The sequence below is a fragment of the Lepisosteus platostomus genome, chromosome 10, assembly GCF_059453375.1.
Source record: "Lepisosteus platostomus isolate fLepPlt1 chromosome 10, fLepPlt1.hap1, whole genome shotgun sequence".
In the NCBI taxonomy this organism is placed as follows: domain Eukaryota; kingdom Metazoa; phylum Chordata; class Actinopteri; order Semionotiformes; family Lepisosteidae; genus Lepisosteus; species Lepisosteus platostomus.
In genome coordinates, this window is record NC_142620.1 from 56538952 (window position 1) to 56544957 (window position 6006).

General features: G+C 39.8%; 1 long non-coding RNA gene across 1 annotated transcript; it reads right to left on the reverse strand.

Moving 5' to 3' along the window:
- Window positions 1-616: 616 nt before the first annotated feature.
- Window positions 617-5209, reverse strand: LOC148654174 (uncharacterized). Its single transcript, XR_015924984.1, has 3 exons — window positions 5047-5209; window positions 4320-4371; window positions 617-1804 (listed from the first exon to the last, which is right to left on the reverse strand). It is a non-coding gene; the product is annotated as an uncharacterized LOC148654174 (long non-coding RNA).
- Window positions 5210-6006: the final 797 nt, after the last annotated feature.

The following is a 6006-nucleotide window of genomic DNA, read 5'->3' on the forward strand; positions in this document are numbered from 1 at the left end:
CAATTTTCTGTGTGTATTAAAAAGAAACCCATTAAGAAATGCTTACACAGAACCTCATTTTGGCCCATTAGTTGGCTGCAGTGAACTGTGTGCAATAGAAGAGCATGGATTTAATTTTCCTGAACGCAGAAAATCACGGTTCTGTGTTTTATCGCCAGCAGCTGTCTCATGCAGCAGAGTCAAGTGCAGAATAGATCCTGAATTGATTGGTATTGATGTTCACTGTTTTTTATCTGTCATCCCCATTTTTTCCAAAAGTATGTCCTGGCTTCGTCCTGTTTTTAGACTGTCCAGCACTCTGTCAGAGGAAAGAATGAGAAGAATGTACGGTAGTGTATATTGTCACTGCTGCAGGGTCCTGGAAGTAATGAGGTATTTCGATTAGGCTTCTGCAAAAACACAAGCTGTCACTGTGCAATGGACTCTCTGGAAGGGGCTCAGTCATGGGTAGCTCACCTATATTCTCTACTTGGTTATCTTACTGCTCAGCTCAAGATGCCTAGCTTTCCAATTAAACTAACCATGCATACAATAAAAAAAACAACGCTGCCTTTAAGTCAGATACTTCTTCATAGGTAAAATACGCAATGTGAAAAATATAAGAGAATTTTTCCAAACATGCTCCTGAGTACTGTTGTGCTTAAACATTTAAACATTTATTTTTATACACAACTAATCTGTAATTCTGTAATGTTGCAACACATGATCATAGAGTGTGTATAAAAGCATTTACAATTTTATATTTAAGCTGTCTAACACCAAGAAATTATAAGTCTCAGAGCCCACCAAGAGTGACAAGATTTGTCTTGGTGTGGAAGCAATAAACAAATGACGGGATTTGAACTACTGTATTGCCTTATTTGAATTTTGCGCTGAATTCCATAGTTTGTTCCATTGCTGTGATGAAGCGCTTAAGACGACAATATTGTTCCATGAATAATTGAGGAGCTCTCTGTGGCTGACAGCTCAATCCATACCCCAGTAGCTTGTGAACAAGGGGATGCTGAGCTGTTGGTGGAGGAGGCTGGTCGAACACAGTGGGTTTCTCTGTGCTGACTGTGCAGTTCTGCCCTGCTATATGCAGGAATTTCAGCATTCAGTTTCATCAACATTTCTGTAAACAGAACACCAGCAAAACATTTCCTGACACCCTTACATTTCCTTACTCCTTTTCTACATGTCCAGTACATCGGATTGTGCTCGTGCAGGAACTGTCCTCTTTTTTCAAAGCCAGTTTTTGGTAAAGTGTGCGTGGAAGAGGACAGAAAAGCATCCAGACATTAACGACAAACAGAGTTTCTCAGTTCTGTGTAAACAACTGGCTCAACACACTTTTCTCAGTGTGACCTTTACCACCCTTTTAACCTCTATTTATATTTAAGAGGTGAAGCAACAGCATCAGGAGGAGAAACAAGAAACAGCACATTTTTTACAGAGTTGAAGAATAAGCTACCCAACCATATTGTTGAAAAAAAAAGGCTGGATGAGATTCTATCATCAATTACTTACTAACTACCACATAGGCTAGATGGACCAAATGTCTGTAACTTTTCTTACTTTTATTTAAAAGGGTCATGGGAGTTTTTTTCAATTTTTACTTTCTTATTGGAACAAATGAAGCTGTCCATCTCCCCAGGGTTGCTCAAGATCATTTGTACTGTATGTACTCATATTTTTACTTTATTTGGCATACAAAGCAATTGTTCATCTACTTTAAGTAATAACAGCAGGAGCCGTCCACAGAGGATTTGCAAAGAAGTCCCTGGATGTAGTCAGCGTGCATCTCTACAAATTGACTGTGAAGCTGCAAAAAAAAAGTCAAAACAAATAAACATGATAAAAATGATTCAAGGACCAACAACATTTCTCCTCGTCTCCACATATCTCAGATATTCTGCATGCCCTACTTTGGCATAATTTGGCATACAGCTAGAATGGAGTCCACCATATACTATACGTCCTAAAAATGTCAGAATAAATCACAGTACCCACCCAGCACCAACGCACCATGAAATATTACTGAAACAGTTTCTTAAGTAAGGTCAAAGTAGTCTGTTTCAAGGATTTTTACAATGTGCACTCTCAAATACTGTACACTTCAGACAACATTACACTTAATTTTGATTTTAAAATCTTTATAGCCATGGGTCAATGCAAAAACAACAGACTTGTACAAAGATCAAGGGGTACATCCTGGCTTCAATCTACTCACATACTAAGTGTGGCAACATTCTGCTTGATGTTGAGTATTAAATGCTACTTTGTGAGTGACATGTACATAGTCCCCACTCTTTTTTGTAGTAAAAAAAATAATTATCTTTAAAAGATTTAAGTTTACAACCAGACCAGCAAGACAGAGTATCTGGACACAGTGAAACACGCAAACAAAAGTCACAATACAGTTTATGAAAGTAGACAGCAATGTTCGAGTTGCCATTGAGCAGGATCAGTTTGGGACTCACTGCTATGTTTGCACCAGATATGTTTGATAGTATACCAGCTACATCAAGCCAGAACCATTCCATCATAGAGCACGGCCAAAACCTGGGACAGGTGTCAATCACACCAGGAGTACATCTGAGGCTCGGGCCAGCCTCATCTGGAACATCTGCAAGGTGTTGAAGTGGATAAACTAGTTTTATCATTTTTCTCTTCTACTAAAAATGTATTTCCCCACACTATGGTCCACTCAGATAAAGGCTGTGTAGATCTCTGTAAAGTGATTTTACATGTTTTTATGTGTGATGCAATGGTATTGATTTAATTATTTTCATGACTGTTGTCAGCACCCTAGAAGGAAAGGCTCTCAACTGACTAAAAAAAAAGAGATATAGCACAAGATCACATAGACAAGACACAGGTCAGGAATATCCAAAGAATATTTGTAATAAAGTAAGGCTTTTATTTCCTCCAGAAATATTCTGAGACTGTGTATACTGCGAGTCCACAAGAGACAAAGAAGGAAATGGACTTTGAACATTTTATTCATCTCCTGCATCCATCAAATCTGGCACCATGCAAGCTTTTTCCTTTCATATTGTAGAGAGCAGCCATTAAGGACAGCCTGCAGAGAGTTTAGAAACCAGTGGAAGGGCAGAGAACTTGAGGAATCACTTTTTCTTCTTTCTCTTTGTGCTGCTACTTAATTTGTATTTACTACACTGCTGTTCGCTTCAATGCTTCTAAATTAACCAAATGTTCACCCAGCTACACTGCAAAGCACATGACATGTTTTCATAAATATCTATCAATGCCATCAGAAGTACATGCTAATTCACCTTTAATGGGAAAGCTTTTATTTCCATCACTGGGAAGAAAGCAATGGTTTCTGAGCAAAACTTTTTTCAATTTCTTTTCTTATCTACCCCTGAGCTCTCAGGACTCTTCTCTACTGCAGGACAGTTTCTGCAAAGGCGCCAGAATTATGGAGTAGCTTCTCTTTGACTTGAAAACCTTTGTGTTACTTTGTTTTGATGTAGCAGCACAATATGTTTTGTTTGCAGCAGCTGCCTTGTGCTACAGATAAGCTGCTGCCCGACAGGCAAAGCACTTCACACGTTCACAAGGTTGACAGAGTTTTGCCTTTACTACAACAGCAGAAGCATCTCTCTGGGGAACATTTCCGTCCTTCTGTCTGGAATCCAGGGTGTCGGAAACTAGGCGAGCCAGAGCTGCTGCAGCACACTGACTTCAGACTGCAATCATTCAGACTGTTGGATTAGCATGTAAATGGGAGAAGCTGCAGGACACTTGTCTTGTACTGGTTGAGAAGACCCATTTGGCAGGTCAGTGGTAAGAGTTCAGACTGTCATGGCACCCACTAACGTCAGTTTAGGCAATGATCTAGTAGTTTCAAATCACCAAGACAGTGCAAAGAAGGCTGAAGCACATAGTTGACTTTTAATGACCTTGAAGGCAGCGCTTTGTGCAAGTTTACCAGATTTTTTACCAAGGAGCTGTTCTGCTCTGATTTTAACAATAATGAATGGTGTGAATACTCCAGAGTACAAAAAGGAAAAACTGAATTTCTTTATCAAACAGAAGACCTTTACAGGGCTGAACTGAAGCCCAGGTCCAATGGCCAAACATTGGAGGTTTAAGAAACATGTGGTTCCACTCTAGTCTTCTGTCTGCTAAAGATATCAGTGTGTACGGGGGAAAGGTGAAAGTAGCTCATCACAGTCAGACTTCTTTATGGAAAAAAAAAAACTTTCAAGCTGATTCTATTTTAACCAGGTGGTTAGAGAACAGAACTACACGAAAAGCACACAATGAGAATAAATACTCATTAAAAACAATAGCCAATGTGCTGTACTTACCCGAGAGTTGAATTCAAGAAGGGTGAAGCTGGGAGCCGTTCTGCTGGAGAGCCTGCAAAATGGACAGCATTTGTATAAACCCATTTTATTAAGTCGTGTGTAACAAACAAAAACACAGAACAATTTGAATAAACTAGCATCAGAAAAAAATCTATGCAGGTTGGTGTGGGCTGCATCTGGGGTCTGCAAGTTGCTTATTTCACTACTCTCCCTCTTAAAATGGAAGGGTGCAATGACACCAGTCTGATCTGAACTTCTGAATCACAGGGGATTATGTGATCTTTCACATACTGTAGGATAGGGCATCTCTTGTCACTTGCACTGTGGAAAAGTTCAACAATGTGGAGAGCACAGCTGGAGAAGGTAGGAGGTTTACCAGAACAAGAATTCTGGTAGGTGTTGTAGGTTATTTTAATTGTAATGAAAAAGTGCCTGTTTCTCACACTACAGTACAGAGCAATGCCAGTTCACCGTTTGCAACTTTTGTACAACAGTATATTTGTTTTTTCTATGGTGGGGCTGGGGTTTTTAATTCATTTTATCACTCAGCATTCATATTTTCAAGTGCATCAGTTAGCATTAGGTAATACTACAGCACACTGCAGATGTGTGCTGTAGTATTACAGTATGTAAATTGTGCGCCCGCACACGGCCTGGAATATCTTCTGAACAGGACAATCAGAACACCTGTGCACCTGGCTGCAAAACAAATTAAAAGCGAACGCACCTCCGAAAACGTGCTTCACGGGATCCACATCAGCAGTCCAGGAAAAGGTTGAAAGCAGACGAGTAAATAGCTGTAGATGTTTGTTAGAATTATGCTTGTTTGTAATTCAAACTTTTGCACACGCCGACATGGCACATCAAAACCGCATTCAAACCATGTCCAGAATATATATGTGAAACTGGAACAGGACGCCACTGGTTAACTTCTACAGCGCCCTCTTGTGGCCTGGGGCTGCGGTGGGGAGTTGTTTCCTCCATTTATTCTTCACATCGGTGGGAAAACACAGTACTTTTTTCTACAATACCTCAAATATGTATTATAAATAAAATGAAAGGCTTTAGGAAGATATCACAGTTTTGGAGGAGGTGATGTTTTTCGTATTTGTTCATATACAGTAGTAGTTCTAAAGTGGCAATTTGCATTAAACACTAATCGCGGTACAGAAGGGGCCTCCAGCCTCTTCCACAGTGGCTCTCAGTCGTGTCCCCTAGGGACCTTTTCTGTGTTTGCTGGGGTTTTTATTGACCCCTCTGGACTGTTAATTACCACTGATCCACAGATAATTGGGTGGTGCCTCTAACAGTTTTAGACTTTCTCTGCCCACGGTCCTTGGTTTCAAAACTAGCATAGTTTAACCTAGAACACTTTGTGCAGTCTTCTCTAAAACTCGGCAATTAAGAATATCTTTCCTTTTTCCAGACTTAGCACTCTCAATAGGTGATCTGTTTATGAAGAACTGACACAGGTGGGAATGATAATGAGCCGAACACGTCCACAGCGAGTGTTTCCTATCACTAATAACTAATAATCAATTAAGCTTAATGTTAATTAAGCTCACTGCTTGGTTCAGGGCTGGTACTGAATAAACTGAAAGCAAATGTAAAAGTAGGATGAAAGTAATAAATTAGAAGCACTTAGCCTGTAATTAAGAACTCAGCTGGGACAAACTCACATACAGAA